At 41.7% G+C, this 20773-nt stretch overlaps 1 protein-coding gene across 2 annotated transcripts in view; it reads left to right on the forward strand.

The window, feature by feature from the left end:
• Window positions 1-20773, forward strand: part of CTSW (cathepsin W) — a 1136802-nt gene that overhangs the window by 419036 nt on the left and 696993 nt on the right. The window lies entirely within an intron of this gene.

Below are 20773 nucleotides of genomic sequence, written 5' to 3' on the forward strand. Positions count from 1 at the left end.
CACTATCCCACACTTACCCCACTATTACACCCCCCTGGAGTTAGAATAGTCATTTTTACCCCTTCACTATCCAACACTTACCCTACTATTACACCCCCCTGGAGTTAGAATAGTAATTTATACCCCTACACTATCCCACACTTACTCCACTATTACACACCCCCTGGAGTTAGAATAGTAATTTATACTCCTACACTATTTCACAGTTATCTCACTATTACACCCCCCTGGAGTTAGAATAGTAATTTATACCCCTACACTATCCAACACTTACCCCACTATTAAATCCCCCTGGAGTTAGAATAGTAATTTATACCCCTACACTATCCCACACTTACCCCACTATTACACCCCCCTGGAGTTACAATAGTAATTTATACCCCTTCACTATCCGACACTTAACCTACTATTACACCACCCTGGAGTTAGAATAGTAATTTTTACCCCTTCACTATCCAACACTTACCCTTCTTTTACACCCCCTGGAGTTAGAATAGTAATTTATACTCCTATACTATCACACATTTACCCCACTATTACACCTCCCGGAATTTAGAATAGTAATTTATACCCCTACACTATCCCACACTTACCCCACTATTACACCCCCCTGTAGTTAGAATAGTAATTTATACCCCTACACTATCCCACACTTACCCCACTATTACACCCCCCTGGAGTTAGAATAGTAATTTTTACCCCTTCACTATCCTACACTTACCCTACTATTACACCCCCCTGGAGTTAGAATGGTAATTTATACCCCTACACTATCCCACACTTACTCCACTATTACGCACCCCCTGGAGTTAGAATAGTAATTTATACCCCTACCCTATCTCACACTTATCCCACTATTACACCCCCCTGGGATTAAAATAGTAATTTATACCCCTACACTATCCCACACTTACCCCACTATTATACCCCCTGGAGTTAAAATAGTAATTTATACCCCTACACTATCCAACACTTACCCCACTATTACACCCCCCTGAAGTTAGAATAGTAATTTATACCCCTACCCTATTTCACACTTATCGCACTATTACACCCCCCTGGAGTTAGAATAGTAATTTAGACCCCTACACTATCCCACACTCACCCCACTATTACACCCCCCTGGAGTTAGAATAGTAATTTATACCCCTACACTATCCAACTGTGGTATATAAATAAATAATACCGGATCTATTTTTGGATGAATGAATGAATAACAGATAGCTCAATAAAATAAGAGTCAAGATTCGAGGTAGTAGGAGTTTCTGCAGGTTTATTACAGTATAAGGACGGGATCAGGACAACCTGCATAGGAACAGAGGTGACAGGGCCCAGCAGGACAACTGGGGCCCAGCAGCTGCCGGGGCTTGATCTGGGATGAGCGCGCTAACTTTTAATAACAATACATCGACTTATATACATAGCGCAAACACATAGCATTACATTGCAGTAGGCGTAGCAGTGGGTGGAGCAGAAGGCGTGACGCGTAGCAGTCGCGAAAGATAACAGTAAAAAGAGGTGTAACTGGGAGTATACATAGACATGTGATGCAAACGTAACAGAATATGTCATGAAATGGGGCGGAAACATTGGAGGGGGCTACCTAAGGAGCCGGGACCTCTAACCTAATGGTGCGCGTAAACTGGCAATGACGTATTACTAGGAGAAGCTGGGGGCTATGAACTCTGTGCTAGGAGCAGAGACTAGAGTCTGGAGGGTCGGAGCGACATGTACCTAAACCCTATCTGGTATCTGATGTTTAGGGAACATGTTGATATAAACTAGAAGTCATGAGGGGAAAAGCTAACTTGATTCTAAGACTGGACCATGCATTATTCTACATGTAGTGCGTGATAAAGAATATTAAATGACCATTAATACAGTATTTCTCTAACGTGGAGACGAGAAGGCTAGACAATGACGGAAACTATTGATGCAGTTCAGTAGCTTAGGAATGCAGAAGAGGAGGACTGAACTGATAACTGGAACTATAACATACTCTTGGCAGACTCAGAGGCAGAGCCAAGCTGCACCGGGCACTGCGAGGCAGGAAGTAAGTGAAGGGTCGAGGATACAGGTGGGGGCTGTATCGCTCCTCAGCGAGGCTTTCAGGAGACAGGAGCTGAATCTGTGGTCCGGGCCCTGTTGAGGCCTGGAAACGGGGACTTTATAATGGAATAACGTGCACACTGGGAAACGTGGCAACGTAGCTTTACATAGGCCTGATATTCGTAGTATTCACGAGGACTGGAAAATGACATATCAGAGGTGGACACAACTGTAATTGCGTCATTAATCAGACATGGGGAATAACATATGCATATTGGTCATGCACACATAACATATGATGGATGAGGCGTAGGGACACAGAACATGGCAAAATTTACTTTTCCACATTCCCTCCTTGTCACTACGTTTCCATCAGGAAACATCAATATTCATGATACCATCTATCATTTCATACAGTATCATTTGCTCGTCTCGAATTTTCTTGAAACGGGTTTTAGAACGGAACTTAGGACTAGGAATACAAGAGGTAGCACACATGCTGCAAATCGCAGGGCCACATTGTATACAGAGGCAGCAGCTGAATATGATCGCTACTGCAATACCTAAAAAGGACAGGACTTTCCATCCCCATGCGGAAATTATATTCCAGAACCAACCGGACCATGTCCAGGTGCCTGGATCTTGGTGTAACAGATGGGCAATTTTATGGAGTCTGGTTATAGCTGAATAAACAGACGGCACGTTATTTGGAATGAAAATGCAGCAACTAGATCCGATGACTCTACAGGCCCCGCCCCTATCGGCCAGTATGACGTCAAGGACGAGACGATTTTGCAAAACGACAAATCTCATAGCAGATTGTTCTTCGGTTAGGTTACCTAGAGCAGAGGCAGTCTCATTTACTACAGCTTCAAGGGTTCTTGTTAACCTACGGATCAGTTTACTATTCTGGACAGGTCCTACAAAGAAGAAGAAACCTTTATTGAAATCTGTATACTGTTCTAGAGTAGTTTCAGTATAATCGACAATTGGGGACTCCCTTCTATGTCTAATGTGTACTAGATGTGTGTTTCTGTGATAATCAGATGGGGCTAGGAAAACAGGTGGCAGTAGGAAGGCAATGTAACAGGTTCCCTCCCAATCGAGGGGCAGACGGACATATGCGGTCTGACCACAAATAAAATAAGAATGACGTGAAGCTTTAAAAACAGATTTCCCACTGTCACTATACTGGATAACAGTAGTACATTCACTATGACCTACATGTATGGAACCATAATTACGGACACATAATTCGCCTTTGACAGGTAGTACTGAAATAGCAGGTAAGTCTGGAGTAGTATCAGACTGAACATTCAGGACCATGAAATTCGACGAATAATTACCTAAATTATACACTTCATTTTCTAGATCTAAACCTGTTCTGTGGGGGAGACCTTGCTTGTCTGGAAAACATGTACTATTAAGAAAAGACATATCTGTTGAGGATGACGTTAACGTGGACCATGCTCCACACGAACCATTGTGTGAGAATGGATAAGGAAAGAGTGGCAGAACTCCTTTCGGTGTCTGGAAAGGGGGGAGTCGACCACACACCCAACAATTAGTGGCATTGCTGGTCTGGTGTGAGTAATGTAACATACGGATAAATGTGTTGTTGCGCATAGCGAGGCGGTAAGAATATTCGTGAGGAGGCAGATCACTAAACGTGTGCTCTACTGTAGCATTAGCAGACATATTTACATGAGGAACTGGAAAATACAGATAGAACGCATAGCTGGTGCAGGAAATCATTATGCTGATGAATAATACGAAACTCAGAAAAACGATACATTGAATTGAGTTATTACTGACTCTCTCACTATGGGGGTCTATTTTATACATGTCAGAAACAGTCTAACCGTTTCACCTAGGGGAGGACTTATACAATCAAACTGACTGACTTATTTTACTAGACCTGAGCTTTAACTTATACTCCTGCTGCGGAGTTTTCTCTAACAAGGGAGGGGTTGTAATAATGTCTTGTGCGGGACAGTCCTTAAGAGCAATATTCTGGCAGTCCTTCAAATCCTGGGAAATGTTTTTAGAAACGGATTTCAGTCCTTTAAAAAGTTTAACATGAGAAAGGTGGATCCATCCTTTTCTGCCTTCCAACTTGACGGCGGTACGGGTGGTCAAGAGGACCTGACGTGGCTCCTTCCAACGTGGTTCCAGCGGACTTGATCTGTCAAAATTTCTGATCATCACCAAGGAGCCTGGAACGATCTCGTGCGGTGCCACCTCGGTATTGTCTGGAAAAGCGGCAGCAACCTGTGAACGACATGAGTTGAGGGCAGACATCAAGGAAGCTAGGTAATCTGTCAGCATATTACATGAAACATCGGTAATACTTCGGGGTCTAGGAGTACCCCACATGTTAGGGGGGCGGCCGAATACGACCTCATACGGGGACAGACCTGATCTGGAATGTGCGACCATGCGCATATAAAACAAAGCGACTGGCAGAGCTACTAGCCAGTCCACACCTTTTTCTTTACAGACTTTTGCAATACGGATTTTCAGGGTCTGATTATGTCTCTCTACGAGACCGGCTGCTTCAGGATGGCGTACACAATGGAACTTCCACTGGTACCCTAACAAAAGGGAAACGTGCTTCATGAGTTCGGATGAGAATGGCTGACCGTTATCAGAATATACGACTCTAGGGAGTCCGTATCTAGGGAAGAATTCACGAACCAACTGCTTGGCAGTGGTCGCGGCTGTGTAATCTGGGACTGGATATGCTTCTGTCCACCTGGACAAAGCGCATACAACTACAAGGACATACTTGAAACCTCGACATCGCTCCATCTGAATATAATCCATCTGGAGGACCTCAAAAGGGTGGTCAGGGGGCTGGAAACCACCTTGTTCCACCGGGACACTTTTACCTGGATTAAACTGACAACATATCATACAGGTGCGGACTTTCTGCTTGGCTGCAGCTCGTAAATGCTTGTTGAACCAAATGTTCTGGATACTGTCTAACATAGCTTTTTCTCCTAAATGTGCTGGACTATGTGCGGTATTGATAATGACTTGAACCATAGAATCGGGGAGAAACCATGTGGCTCTACCCTTCGTTAACCATCCTTGATCTGTCTGGACCCCTCCTTGTTCAGACCATTTCTTGATTTCACTGGGAGTAGCATGTAACTGGATATCTATGACATCTTGTGTAGGGTCCTTAACTGTCATGCATGTAATCGGATCTGGAGTATGTGTCTGATTAACTGGAATGTCTGGAGTCTGTGCTGTAAGCTTGGCTGTGCGATCTGCTAGATCGTTACCTTGGGAAATAATGTCAGTAACTTTCGTATGTGCTTTGCACTTCATGATAGCAATGGATGTCGGTAAATGTATGGCATCTAACAGGGCTTGAATAAGGAGACCATGCTGAATCTTGGTTCCATGAGAAGTCATGAAACCTCTCTCCTGCCAGAGCACTCCGAAGTCGTGTACAACTCGGAATGCGTAACGTGAGTCTGTGTAAACATTAACTTTCAGGTTCTTGGCATGTATACAAGCTTGTGTCAGAGCGACTAGCTCTGCTGCTTGAGCGGACAGGGTGTCAATACGGTGTGTTCCAATAACTTCGGTGTCAGTAGTCACTGCATACGCGGCGACTAGTTCTCCTGTACTAGTTCTCATACATGAACCATCCACATAAAGTGTCAGGTCAGGATCTGGTAACGGAATGTCTGTCAGGTCTTGTCTTGGCTTAGTCGTAATGTTAACTACTTCCACACAGTCATGTGGGTCTGGATTTGAATTAACTGATGGTAACAGTGTAGCAGGATTCAGAACGTTGCAGCGTCTAATTTCTATGTGTGGCTGGAACAGTGTTAATTCATAACCTGTTAAACGTGCAATTGTCAAGTGCTGAGTTTGTGTTCGGTTTAAAAGAACTTCTACTGAATGTGGGACTTGTACTGTCAGAGTATGTCCTAAAACTATGGAATCACTTTGTCTGATAGCTAGTGCTGTGGCTGCAACTGACTTGAGGCACGCAGGCAACGCCTGGGCGACTGGATCTAATGTGCTCGAAAAATAAGCACAGGGCTTGTATTGTCCTGCTTGATCTTGTGTGAGAACAGATAATGCTGTACCTTCGCGTTCAGTAACGAAAAGTGTAAAAGGCTTACTGTAGTTCGGTGTAGCTAGAACTGGAGCTTGACATAGGGCTTTCTTTAACTCGTTGAAACTAAGTGTATGTTCAGATGTCCAAGGGAGGACAGTCGATACGGCTGCCTCCTGTGTCGTTAACTGTATCAGTGGCTTGGCTAGAAATGCATACTGGGGAATCCATTGTCTACAATAAGAAGTAAGGCCGATAAAGGCACGTACTTCCTTCTGGGTTCTGGGCTGGGGAAGACTCGCTATTAACTGGATACGGTCTGGTGTCAACTGCCTACCCCTCTTGGACAGCAAGTGTCCTAAGTATACCACTTGCTGGACACAGAATTGAAGCTTCGAAGGTGACACCTTGTGTCCCATCTCGGCTAGAAAATACAAAACTGTCAGTGACGCTCGCTCGCAGTCACGTTCAGAACGGGCTGTGATCAGGAGATCATCGACATACTGGAGCAGGGCAGTGTCAGTTGGCATGTGAATGTTGTCTAGTTGTCTCTTGAGTGCTTGACTGTAAATACTAGGGCTTTCTGTGAAACCTTGAGGAGCGCGTGTAAACATATAGCTCCTTCCATTTAAACAAAATCCGAAAAGAAACTGGCTGTCTGGATGAATTGGAACACTAAAAAATGCATTCTTAAGGTCTATGACAGTGAAAAACATGGCTTCGGAATCAATGGCTGTTAACAGGGAAGAAATATCTGGGACAACTGGGTACTGAGGAATAATACATTTATTAAGCTCTCGTAAATCAATCACTAATCGATATACTGGGGGTGCATTTGGATCAGTACGTTTCATGACTGGAATGATCGGAGAATTGCATACATTGGAGTCAGTTTCTACAACTACTCCTTGAGCCATGAGCTCGTCAATAATTTTGGATAAAGCTGCTACAGCCTCGGGTGGCAATCTGTACTGCCTGATTCGGGGTAACACTACACCTGGTTTGAGAGTCACACGATGGGGTGTGATTTGCATATAACCTACATCAGTTGGACCTTGCGCCCATAAATGCTGCGGAACATTAGACAATCTGGAATCAAAATCTCGTAATACATAGTGACCCTTAAAGTCACGTAGGAACAGACGTATTCCCTCTGGGGAACAGCAAATAACTGCACCTAATTCTTTCAGTGTCTTAATGCCTAACAGATTTTCTGGACATGACTTAGTGAGTAACAGATCAGTAGTGCGGGACAATGGACCTACTTCTAGAGTAACTGGCTTAGATATCTCATTAACTATTGGCTTTCCCGAAAATCCAAGGGAAACATTTCTTGAGCCTGAGAGCGGAGCCCCTGGAACTTCGGCGTGACTAATTGTGGTCCTACTTGCCCCTGTATCGATCAAAAACTTTCTGTCTTTCCCTAATACTTGACTGTGAACATAGGGACCTTCTTGATCTACAGGTATCTCGATGAGAGGCAAGCCTACCTCCCTCTCTAGGCTGTTTCATGAATATGACTGGTACTCTGGATACTCAGACTGCGCATACTGGTACATCTGCGATGTAACGTGCTGTGTTGCAGCAATAGGCTGCGGTGCGGGAACTGTCTGTTGTGCATTCTGTGACTGAGGAATCTGTGAAACTTGTTCTTGTCTCGGCGGACGTGGTCTTTCTTTAGTCTTACCAGTAGCTATGTTATGTTTCAGAACTGCACACTCGTTTATAAAATGACCTGGCTGTTTACAATAATTGCAGTTCCCTTTAACGGGAGCTGCAGGATGACTGGCTTGATTCGGACCCCTCTTCTGACTGTCTTGAGGAACAGTTTGTGCAACTAGCACTTTCATTTTCGTGTCTTTCATACGTTTTCTCTCGTGTTCTTGCTCTTCTCTGATTCTATTCTGGTGGTACTGGAGCATCTGGAGCATCTGGGACGGAGTATTTGCTTGCCAGGTGCTTTCGACTTTCAAAACTCGGTTTTTAATTTGTGGACTTGAATTCTCGACTAATTTGGTAACGAAAAGGTGAGGGTATGACTCACTACTTGTCTTGAGACCACTGTTAATACTGAAACATTTCTCAAATCTAGAATAAAAATCACTAATATCTTCATCTTGTTTCTGTTTACAGGCTGAGATTGCATCCCAGTCTTCTTTTCTCGTTGTCAATAATCTGGGTAAAACTTGAATCAATAATTCTGGTAATTCTTTACATTTATCTCCAAGACCGGTACCTGGTACTCGTGCCTTGTCTTCAGCTTCTAGAGCTGTCCAATCGATCTTTTTCTCTCCCACCTCCCATTCTTTTTCCTTTAGCTTTTCATACACCCCTGCGGGTAACAGGACCTTTAACATTTTAATGATATCTGGGTACGTGTATTCTCCCATACGGAGCATGTCTTTTAATTCTCTATGGAACCCTGCTGGATCTTTATCATGACAGGGAATTAATTTCTTCATTTCAAGAAGTTCCATCTTTGAAATCGGAGTGTATACAAACACTCGTTGCATTACGCCACCCGCCCCTTGGACTGGGTGGACTTCTCGTAACGGATTCTGTCTGTCTATGTAAAATGATTTACTTTCTGGGGGTGAGACATGAACAAAATGCGGGTTCAGGGACGTTCTATATTTGTGACGCTGTTCTAGAATGATACTGATTAAATCGGTACCTAGACCTCTCCATCTATACTGGAGTAACTCGTTCAGGACATCGTGCAACGGCCCTGGATCAGAATGTTGACCCTCATACAGAGTAATGAGGTGCTGGATCATATACATACCCACCAGTCGCTGCTCGGCTGGGGGCAGTTTCAGAAACATTTGTGCCACTATTTCGTCTGGAAAAGTGGTAGAATCAGTAATCCATCGGACTGCTGATCGGGCTAGTTCTTGTTCATGCATGGTACTTAATTCACTGTAACCGACTCGTGATTTCAGAATGTGATCGGTAGCTTGAAATACTTGTTCTAGAGAACCTTGTTCTGGTGCTGGATGATGAAAAATAGACTTGCGTTCTAGACGTAAATGGCGATCTGGAAATCTAGATTTTCCTACATACGCTATTCTGGCGGGATTCTCGTCTTCCTCTTCAGGATCAGAGATACTTTCTTTCTCGCTTACTTGTGCTGCTTTACGCTGTTCGTGTATCTTTACTATTTCTTTACGGATTTTCTTGTACATACTCTCCATAGCACCGACGGTCTTGTGCTTACCCTCGGCTATATTATCACTCCACCTTGTCAGGATTCTCATTTCGGCGGGATCTTTAGACGGGTAATCTTGTTCTCTTATTAGACAATTGATCAGGAACTTTAATATCATGAGCTGAATCTCGGCTTTCCTTTGAGACATAATCTCGCCAATACTTTCTGGATCATCCCCTGTACGGATGAAACGATATATTCTGTCTAGATCTTCTTTCATATTCGGTAAGGTGACTAGATACTCGGTCACTCTCCTTACACGTAAGGAATATAAAACCATATTGTATTCGCCTGGAACTGGATCATAGACACATTCGGTAAGGGTTTGCCTGATTTCTGTAACAGACTGATGTTTGGGCGTACGCTGTAATGCTTGAGCATGTAATTCGAGTAATGTTGAACGCTTGTGTGGCGGCGGGGTTTGAGGAGGACCTCCTCCTGCGGCCCCTAGACTAGAATCGTCGACTGACATTCTTCGTCCTGGCAGAGTTGGTAATTGTAACGTGGGCTGGACTTGTATGGCGGACTGGGCCGGGGGAGCTGTTAAGGGCACCCCGGTGTCTGGAGGAGCGGGAAGTGCCTGATTTACAGGGACTGGCGGAGCGCGAACAGGATTTGCATATTCTGGGACTGTGTCGTCCAAGTAGGACGAAATAAAAATATCAGCTGCGGTCGGTTTGTGACGCAGCTTGGTCGGAACTAATGGCGGCGGGAAATTACTGGATGCCTCTGGGGTCGCTTTTGGCAAACCTTCGGCAAGAAGAGGATACATACCCTTAATAAGGGCATGCCTCTGTCTGTCTGACTGTCCGGCTTTGACTTGTTCACCTATCTCGATTAATTCTCTTTCTTGGGCTCGTTCTTGGGATTCTCTACTTAACTCTGACTTTCTGACTTCCTTTTCCGTTCTTCTATGAGCTTCCTTGCGCCATAACTCGATGGCATCTTTCTGTGACTGTCTGGCTTTCTTTTTCCATAATGCTTCTTCTACTCGCATGATACATTCGGCATCCCATGTACCCGATACGGGCCATCTATACTTTTCTTCTAACTGTTTGGTATACTCTACCCATAAATCTAGATACATTATGGCGCTTATGCCATGTTTCTGATACATAAAGTGACCTGGACTGTCCCTAGGCGGAACAGGAACTGCTTCCTCTAATAAACCCTTTCTAGTTTTTAACTGTCGTAACTTGGAAAAGAGCGGCATTGTAAACTTGAATCGGAACACAATACAATACACAAAGAACAATAACAATTGGGAAAACAATTCAGGCATACCACGACATTGGAATTACATTAAACAATATCATAACATAACAGTTCGAACAGAATATTACCTGAAAATACTGAAAACAGAAACAGAACAGATTTTCTCGAGAACGGAACAGACTAGAGTTACTGGATGCACTGCTGTAACAGTACGGAACATACCGGTCCCATAAAGGGACGCATCAAGACCCGTATCCACCTAGGTGAACACTTCGTTTGTGAGTCTGGGCACCACCAACCCACGGACCAGGAGTCAATTTAGATTGGTCCTGTCTAGATACTACCCCAGCAATGGTACTCACCGGGCAGCACGGAACGGAAGGCCTCGGACTGGACTGGACGACGGACGACGAACTTCGGACTTCGGACTTCAGTTACGGGTGGGCCTCCGGATACCTCGGACCTTGGACTCTCGGCTTGGGCTCTGGTCGGGACTCGCCGCGTTCCTCCACCGTCTCGTTCGGATGCTGGACCGCCTCCTCCGTCTCCTCCGTGGGCCTGAGGGATACTTGAAGCAGAAATATCTGCACGTGGCCGGTATGGTTCCGTCACGGCTGCAGAGGGTCAGGGGGTCGGCGTGGCTTCACCGACGCGTGGGGAAAGGGCAAGTCCCTGTTCGGGCGCCATTATGTGGTATATAAATAAATAATACCGGATCTATTTTTGGATGAATGAATGAATAACAGATAGCTCAATAAAATAAGAGTCAAGATTCGAGGTAGTAGGAGTTTCTGCAGGTTTATTACAGTATAAGGACGGGATCAGGACAACCTGCATAGGAACAGAGGTGACAGGGCCCAGCAGGACAACTGGGGCCCAGCAGCTGCCGGGGCTTGATCTGGGATGAGCGCGCTAACTTTTAATAACAATACATCGACTTATATACATAGCGCAAACACATAGCATTACATTGCAGTAGGCGTAGCAGTGGGTGGAGCAGAAGGCGTGACGCGTAGCAGTCGCGAAAGATAACAGTAAAAAGAGGTGTAACTGGGAGTATACATAGACATGTGATGCAAACGTAACAGAATATGTCATGAAATGGGGCGGAAACATTGGAGGGGGCTACCTAAGGAGCCGGGACCTCTAACCTAATGGTGCGCGTAAACTGGCAATGACGTATTACTAGGAGAAGCTGGGGGCTATGAACTCTGTGCTAGGAGCAGAGACTAGAGTCTGGAGGGTCGGAGCGACATGTACCTAAACCCTATCTGGTATCTGATGTTTAGGGAACATGTTGATATAAACTAGAAGTCATGAGGGGAAAAGCTAACTTGATTCTAAGACTGGACCATGCATTATTCTACATGTAGTGCGTGATAAAGAATATTAAATGACCATTAATACAGTATTTCTCTAACGTGGAGACGAGAAGGCTAGACAATGACGGAAACTATTGATGCAGTTCAGTAGCTTAGGAATGCAGAAGAGGAGGACTGAACTGATAACTGGAACTATAACATACTCTTGGCAGACTCAGAGGCAGAGCCAAGCTGCACCGGGCACTGCGAGGCAGGAAGTAAGTGAAGGGTCGAGGATACAGGTGGGGGCTGTATCGCTCCTCAGCGAGGCTTTCAGGAGACAGGAGCTGAATCTGTGGTCCGGGCCCTGTTGAGGCCTGGAAACGGGGACTTTATAATGGAATAACGTGCACACTGGGAAACGTGGCAACGTAGCTTTACATAGGCCTGATATTCGTAGTATTCACGAGGACTGGAAAATGACATATCAGAGGTGGACACAACTGTAATTGCGTCATTAATCAGACATGGGGAATAACATATGCATATTGGTCATGCACACATAACATATGATGGATGAGGCGTAGGGACACAGAACATGGCAAAATTTACTTTTCCACACAACACTTACCCCACTATTACACTCCCCTGGAGTTAGAATAGTAATTTATATCCCTACACTATCCAACACTTACCCTACTATTACACCATCCAGGAGTAAGAATAGTACACCCCCCTTGTAGTTGGAAAAGTAATTTATACTCCTAAAATATCCAACACTCACACTTCATAAAACATTTTTGGGAAAGATAAATATTTTTTTAGGATACTTTATTTCACTAAGTGATTAATTTTAACTTCAATTAGTGTCTGTAGTGTCCGTAAAAAATAGTAAAAATTAATTTAGTATTAGGTCCCATGGTTTTACATTGCTTTCAATGTAAAGTAATGTCCTTCATTTATTTCCATAGCTCTCGATTTGAATGTCGTGTCTATGAAATAGGAAGCTTGTTGGAGAGTAACAGAGCTTGGAACACAAGGAAAAGGGAGTATGCTGAAGGTAAGAATCACATTTTATAAAGTTATACATTTGTAAAATGAATTTTAAACATTGTACATTTAAAATTGATTTATTAAAAAATGGAATACGACACAGTTTTTGAATTAATTAAAAAAATATTTGTTTAATAAATGATTTTTTTTATAACATTTTGAAACTGTTTCTCCATACTATTTCACATTAAAAGATATATTTTTTAATATACTGTATTAATAATTAAAGTTAAAAAAAGTGTCCTTTTTCTTTGTTTGCAGCTTGAGATGACGTATACCCGTGAACGTCAAACACGTAGGCAGCCATATTGATGATCGTCGCTGGACAGAGCAGAAGCAAGGAGACCTGCGCTCAGGTAGGAAAGTTTTACAACTTGTTATTTTAGATAATACATGTTTAGAGTGATATTTATTGCAAGGAGAGAAAAGGGAGGTTTAGATTAGTTAAATAAAAGGTTCGATTTATGTCTCAGCATGTCCCCGTTCACATTGTCAGTGGATGTCCACGTCTCGCCATGTGTTTGTTTCACATTCATTTGCAAAAAAAGAAATGTTTGTATTTATTGACTTTAAAATTAGTTAAACAATGCTTTTTGGATGTATTATTGGCACATTATTTACTTTGGAATACATCGGACACAGAAGAAGATCGATTTACGAACATTGGTATTGGAGAAGAGAAAATGGATCGTTTTTCGTGGAGTAATTTTGGAATCGTGGAACACATCTTTGGATAGTTTTTGTGGTTGGTTTTTACGATGTATTTTCATAATAGGAAATGTTTTTTGAAGGAGTGCTGATTTCGAGTACAGCAAGAAGATAGATGGTATCTTCGATATATTGGGAGTAGAAGATTGGTTCGATTTGGAGAAGAATTTTCTTTTGGGAATTGTTGTAAATCGATCTTTATAAAAGGAGTACCTTTTTATGGAATGGGATTTTACAAAAAATGATTTTAAAAAATAACTTTTATTTCATTGTTTTTTTTGGACTGTATTCAAAAAAATGGAATATAAAACATGCATGGCTTTGCTTTGGATTGAAGAAGCAAAAGAAAGAAAGAAGTAGACTTCTAAGGTAAGCTGACCCGACTTTAAATGTAAGATTTTTTTTTTAGAAAAATGCCAATTTTAATGTGTGGAAATGTAATTTAGGGCAAAACAGGAAAGTAATACTGTAGGGTGAATTAGTAATGGAGTATGTGTGCAACATTATCTAGGTAGTCTGAAGCCACACACATCAAAAACTGTTGTAAAGCAGCCAATAGTCGTTCTGACATTTCTTTTGATCTTTTAGAGATGCGTGGGTTCAGACTACCTGTTAATGCTTGTGACATTCTCATTTCTTGGAAACGTTGCTCCTTCCTCAAAGTTTCAAAAAAATTAAAAAAGGTAGGGTGAGGTTTTCCAATTGTGTGGTTGAAGGAGTTGTGCCATCTCTCTATGGCATTGTTTGTCTTTGCTTCTCCTTCTAAGCAGCTCATGTAGCAGTTCCACCACTCCACATGGAAACGTGGCTTCCTCCTGCGACCCGACCTGCTTAGATGTCCAATCCATGTGTCTTCGAAATAATTTAGCAGGGGTGCCAATTTTTCTTCATTTGTAGTAAAAAATTCAGATTCAGTAATTGCAGTGTAGTACTCGTATACACTATCAGGAGGAACAAAGCAAAGAGCTGTTAGTTTTTTTTATTCAAATCGCAGTTTGCTATCTGATACGTAATCCACAACTAGGGATGTTTTTTGTATCTTACGCCAAAATGCCTGGGAAAAATGGAAAAAACATCTCTGAATTTGGGTATCCGTGTACGTGTTGGTTATAACATTTATCATTGCGAATTCAAAATCAATAATTTTCCGAGGACTATTGTTGGATGTTTTAGATTTAACCACTGTTAAAAGTTCAGTGTAGGTTGTGGATTGTTTATCAGGTAGCAAACTGTAAACTAGGGGCACTACTGTATGGTTAATTTTAGCATGAATAGTGTATATTTGGGTGAAAGGATGGGGCGTACTTTTAAACATCCCATCCATCATCCAAATATCACTATTCTCTAACTTGGCAAGAGTATGGGGTGTGCTAAAGATAATTATTCGTTTTTGAGGGGTTTGGTTGTCATGCAGGATAAAAGGTTCGTTAGAAATAGAAAGAGCGAGTTCAGGAGGAATTAGAATGTCGGAGAATGTCTGTGGTGTAACTCTTTGTGGATTACTTGCCTGTTTTTTACGTTGAATAATTCGTCTCAGATTAGGTATAATGGTCATACTGCTAGCAAGTGCTCAGGGACATGTTGAGCAGCCTCCCTCAAAATAGAACCAGAGGAGTCATTGGAGGTGCTTGCAATATCCTTCATTTCGATAATAGTTTCTCTAACTTCAATCTCCATTGCAGAGGCAGAGTGGTTATGCTCAGATGTTTTTACTACTGTGTCACCCAGAGTAACTGCTCTGCCTTTGCAATGGGATGAGTAATATTGCACGCACCTCCAATATCTCCTTGGTTCTGAAATTCTCTCCTTGCAATAAATATACCCTGCATGCTGTAGGAGACGGTTTCCTTTGCTGCTCGATAGGTATTTGGCTGCTTTATCAGTTGAAATTTTCTGAAATTATAAAAAGTAAAAGAAAAGATGTTGAAAATAATTACTATTTGATTTTTATCATTAGTGTGCAATTTTATTTCTTTTATTTGTTTGAATTTATTGTATCTAAATTAAAAGGGGTTTGATTTTTTTGAAAAACATGGCTACAATATATTTACCTTGGTTGTTTATTTTCAGTTGTCTTTAAGATGGAGGTTGTATTTGGATTCTTTGTTGTGTTTTGGTTCTTTTCTTGGACTGGCTGTTGTACAGATCATTTTGAAGATGTCTGTAGAAGAATATAAAATATATAGGCTGTTGATTGATACATTATTAATTCCCTCTTTTTGGAATTTAAAAAGTGCTTCATTTTATGGTTAGTATGCATGACTATTTTGTGAAGAAAACATTTTTGAACTAGAACATTGTAAGAACTGGGACCACCAGTTCTCCGGGGGGTAGCTTGGCTCGAGCAGGAAGGCAACCAGGGGCTTATGTGTAAAGTAGCTACACAACACACTCATCCACTGAGACAATAAGTGGGCGCAATAATGGAGACCACACCAGTATTTTTGATTGAAAATCAATATCTTTTATATAGGATTCAGAGCAGGGTAATCAATTCATCAATATTTCATAGATCACTTTACTAAAGCATTTTCATCATGTGAGCAAAAGTAGCACATCAGCAAGTAACACAGCCTGCCGCAATAACCTTTTCAGCAGGCCAAGGTTTCAGTTAATACAAGCAACCAAACATTTCATTAAGTAGAAGTACCAGTCCTCAATCCCTTTGGCAAGAGCTACACACTGATAATTTCATGAAGCTCTAATTAGCAAGGATTCACATTTCATTAAGGCTAACAACTCCCTGGTGCAGGGCTTGTCACTTCAGGATGGACCAACAAGACATCGAGCATTAACAGTTGATTAGGGGTAAGCCTAACCTCAGGCACAAGAAGTTAATCAAGTCTAGGCTTGTCACTGGGCATAAACAGTTAATTCAGTATAAGCCTGTTCCCCAGGCATGCACAGTTACTTGGGCTGAGTACCCTAGATGCCTAAACCAGGCCTCACAGTCACTCGAGGCTCACTGGGGTCAACGGGGCCCAGTCTCAGTTTTCCCCAGGGGAGGGGCGAACTCGGGGCCTAGACCGGCCTTCCGCCCTCCTCCCCTTGGGTTACCTGCTATCTTCGGCCTGCTCAAGGCCCTTGCGTAGGTTCGCTGCCAGGGGGAAGGCTTCGGCCCTCTGGCAGGCCTCACGCGGCCCTTCCGGTCTGATTCCTAGCTCTCCGGGGGGCCTGCGCGGGCAAGGGGGCTCTCGCTGGCACAAGGGAGGGCTCCCACAATCCACGGAGCCCTCCGTTGGTGTTCCTTCCTGTTCCCGGGCCTACGAGGACTTCAGAGGCCCGGGAACCAATCAGGGAGCTGGCGCGAGGTGGGTGCGGCCTCCGCGGCCAATCTCCGGACAGGCAATCAGGGCGGATGACTTGCCGCCAATGACAGCGCGGGGACTAGGCCCTCCCGCCTACATCTCCTGCGTGGGTCCCCCAGGTCAGTGATGCCCCAACTGACTAAAAAAAGTTCCCTCCCTTGCTTAAGTATGCCCCGGTCAGGTGACCACTCTCTAAGGCGGCAAAAATAGGCTCCGCCTTTCTTCTGGAAGGTTCCAGGAGCTTCCCCACTCTACCTATGGACAGGGGATGGCAGGCTGGCATTGCAACAATGTATGGGGTCCCAACCAGCTCCTGGCAGCTAGGGTGCTACACTAAAAGACCACGCTGCAGTAGCAGGGGCCAGTGGCAGCCATGTTTGGAGTAGAAAGCACCTACACCCTTACATGGATTAGCCATAAAAAGGTGCCCGGAGACCTAAGGGCTAACAAAAAGAAGGTGGGAAAAAATGAGGCAAGGGCGAAAAAAATAGGGAAAGACCACCCTAGGGCTGACAGGTCTAACAAACATCAAATTATTTTTTTAAAACACAAAAGGCATTTCGAAGATCTATTGAAGGATTAATTCTATCGGGTGAAAAACAGTTCATTTTTTTACATTTATTTATACAACATATATTTAACTTTACTTTTGCTTTTTCGATGTCTTCGTGCTGAGCCTTTTATTTAGGAAGCTGTTCTTCAGGTGTTGCTTTGATGTTTTAGGATGATTTCTGTAGTAAAGAAATAAAAATAGACTGTTGATTTTCTAAATATTAATTCCCTATTTCTTTGGAGTAAAAAAAGGTGCTTTTCATGCATATAATGCTTGACAGTTTTGTTATTAATTGAATTTGTTCTTCAAAATGTTTGGTTCATATTTTTAAACTCAAAAATGCAGTTCAGATTTTATCTGCAGCTGTTACTCTTTCTGGTAATTATAGGTTACATTAAATTTAAAACGTTTTCAGAAATATATTTACCTAAAGGTTTGCTCTTTGAAAGTATGGCATATGCTTCTTTGGGGCACCTAGAAATCTTCTCCTGCTTTCTATTCACATTCAATTTATTGTTGATCTGTCTGTCGAATTTCTGTAACACAATATACAATATATAGGTGGTTAGTTTTCTGTACATTATTACTTTATTTGTAGGTTTTCTTAAAAACATTTTTTTAATGCTTTATTTCATTGATAAATGTTTTAAATACACAGTCTTCATTGGTTCAGTACATTTCATTTATTGGTTTTCAGTATCATATTTTTAACAAAAGGTTTATTTCTTACTGTTCATTAATGGAAATGTGGATTTTTATTTCTTTTCCGATAAAAGCTGTTTCAGAAATATTTTTCAAAAATCAATCGTACCTTTAATGTGACTTTTTTTTTACAAAAAAATTATGCGTACATTATATAAAACATATTTATTCACTTACTTTAAATGTTTTCTTGGACTGTACTATGTTCTGATCTTAAATTAGTTTCTCTCACAAATTTGGCTGAAACTGCACAAATAATTTCTCTGTATTAGTACTTTTGTTACAAATAGTTTGTTATTTGGCAATAATATTATAACTAAAGTATATCTTACTTACTTGTTCTTTAAAGTTGAATGGAAATTGCTCTCTTTGAGTAACGTTAGCAGTGGCATAAAATGTGTCTGCTCTCGCTCGTTGTCATCCGACCGCTGACTTCAAAATGGTGGATTAGCTGTATTTATAGTTTTTGGTGTGTATAACCATTAATTTCAGAAAAATACTCTTTTTAATTGTTTTTTTTAGGTGATTTATTTGATGTGAGAAGGTATAATTGAATTTATTGTTTATAAAAGTGTGTTTATCATGTGTTCATTTTACATTAGCCCTCCATTTTGTTTGCTGTGGGTTCAATTTAGTGTCATGAAAACTGTTGTAGGACTGGGGTGTCTGCAAGGTTAGAAAATGGTGGCTCATTTTTTTCCGTTTGTTTATTATGAATGATGGAGTATTTCATGGCGTTCTTTTATATACTGTATTTTATTGTAAGTTTATTTGCTCTGTTTCTGATTTCAAAATATATATTTTTTTAATGATTTTTTTACGTGAGTATTAATATTTATGCCCGAGTATTAATTTTAATGCCCGAGTATTCATTTTGTTTTTAATGCTCGTTTTAATATAAATATGTGCTAGTTGGGTTTACCGTTTTAATACACTTCCCCACCCAAAACCCCTAATTTCCCTGCATCCCGTGCCAGCTTGTAGGTTACAAATTTAAAAAAAATATATGCGTTGTAAAGGTATGCGGAGTATTGTCTTGCGTTGTGATGGCACTTTTATAGTATTTTTCTTATTTTGCGTTGTAATGGTATGCGTTGTAATTACATTCGTTGTAATGGTATTTGCGTTGTAAAATATGCGTTGTAATGGTATGCGTTGTGAAAGTATGCGTTGTAACGTCATACATTCGTTTCTGAAGCTCTGCATCTTCAGTTTCTACCTCATCTGAGATACTACTGGGGTCCCTCCCAGTGGTGTTACTATCTGAGGGGGTAGTGATGGACTCAGAGTCTCCTTCCTCTACTTCTTGGGACTCATTCTTTTCTTCCTCATTGGGGGAAGTTTGATTTGCCATTTCCTTGTCATTTTCTGCCAGCAACTGCTAGATTTGTCCTTTTGTGGGTTTAGGGCCCACAGCAATTGTCCATGCTTTGCAGAATTCTTTAAGTTGGGAAACCTTCAGACTTGCATAGGGTTCCAGGTTGATCTCCTAGCTGGCCCCTGGATTTTAGACATGGTTTTTAAAGTAGTTGGAGACTTATTAGAGATTTTAAAAAATGTGAAAAATCTACTAAGGCCTAAAGTCTTTACAGACTTTTTAATTTGTTATTCAGTGGTTGACTTAGCCAAGGCCCTAACACTATTTTAATATAATCAGTGTAGTCAAACAGTGAGTAACATCTCTGTTATCTACTGCTACCCTTGAAGGTTAATGAGCAACTCCTAACTGCCTTGACTGCTCAAGCAAGACTCTGTTGTTGTTATCTAACCGCCAATTGGCATATTTTTTAGTGTAAGCTTCTTTTTTAAGTTTGATTTTAGGCTTAAAGCCTTTGACACTTCCCCTATCTTGTGCAAAAGCTTTTTTTTATGCTAGTCAATTATAGTATTAATACCCAACAAATCCCTGTCGATGCTTACCTGCAAAATAGGAACATTTTATCAAGAGTAATGGGATTGTCAGTAACTGGCCTCAAAATAACTCCAAACTTACCTAAATCACACCATTCCTCAATATTCATTCCTTTCTTAGTTACATATATTTTCATTACAATGGAGTGTTCCCTGAACTCAAGGGTGTCTACAAAATAGCCAACCATGGAAATTTCAAAATCCCCAAAAGCTTTTGGATTTACATCAATTTTTGAAAGTTTCACATTTTTCCACAGCACTCCATATGTCAAATCTTAATGCATGGTTGGTTATTGGAGATATTTCTTTGAATGTGATGGGAGATTTTGAAATATCCCTAATATGTACCCTAGCTATGTGTCCTTTACCCTTTTCAATTTCTAGTGTTAATACTAAATTCTCTCAGATATCATGTTCATATAACACATAGAATCCCCTAATCAAGATGTGACTCAAACCTCCTCCACCACCCTCATGGTTCCATGGCACAAAGCAAAAATTCTAACCGGTACTGTTTTCAGTTGTCTTTCTAAACTGCTTCAAGTTTCACCCAACATTGGGTGAAAGTGGCCCCCAAACTCAAATGACAATCCATGCTCATGTAGGCCTCAGCACAGTGCTGAGTTTCATAATCAACAGGGTGATCAAGCAGTGCAGATTCAGTATTCACCTACAGTGGCAGATAGA

Source organism: Lissotriton helveticus, chromosome 9, assembly GCF_964261635.1.
Source record: "Lissotriton helveticus chromosome 9, aLisHel1.1, whole genome shotgun sequence".
NCBI lineage: Eukaryota > Metazoa > Chordata > Amphibia > Caudata > Salamandridae > Lissotriton > Lissotriton helveticus.